Genomic DNA, 402 nt, shown 5'->3' with positions numbered 1-402 from the left:
AGAGTTTTTCAAATGTAACTCTGAGAGGGAAAGCAATTGTACAAATGTAGATATTTTCCAAAATGAGGGCTAGTGGAATGTCACCATTAACCTCCAAATGGGATATAAAATGACAGGTTATTAAGTCTAAAAGATGGCCCAGGTTCAAAGCCAGCCTGGAACAACTCAAACCAAAGTTTTTATTTTTCTCTCCTACTTTGTTTATTTATCTTGGTGGGTGAAACGTGTTGCATGCCTTGTGTTTTTCTGTTAATAATCACACTATTTGTAAGCTTTGCACAGTGGCACTATCGTAGCCAGTGAGGTTTATCTGAGGTGTGATTACTGCCAATTGAAAATTTTCCCCAATAATCCTAGAATTTGCATTTCCTGTGCATTGTGAACGTTTTTACCCTGTTACAG

General features: G+C 37.3%; 1 pseudogene; it reads left to right on the top strand.

Moving 5' to 3' along the window:
• Positions 1-270: 270 nt before the first annotated feature.
• Positions 271-402, top strand: LOC112807324 (U4 spliceosomal RNA; annotated as a pseudogene).

The sequence above is a fragment of the Callorhinus ursinus genome, unplaced genomic scaffold (genome assembly GCF_003265705.2).
Source record: "Callorhinus ursinus isolate GAN/ISIS: 27379988/994484 unplaced genomic scaffold, GSC_fseal_2.0 scaffold71, whole genome shotgun sequence".
Lineage (NCBI taxonomy): Eukaryota > Metazoa > Chordata > Mammalia > Carnivora > Otariidae > Callorhinus > Callorhinus ursinus.
This window is presented reverse-complemented; position numbering and strand designations above follow the sequence as displayed.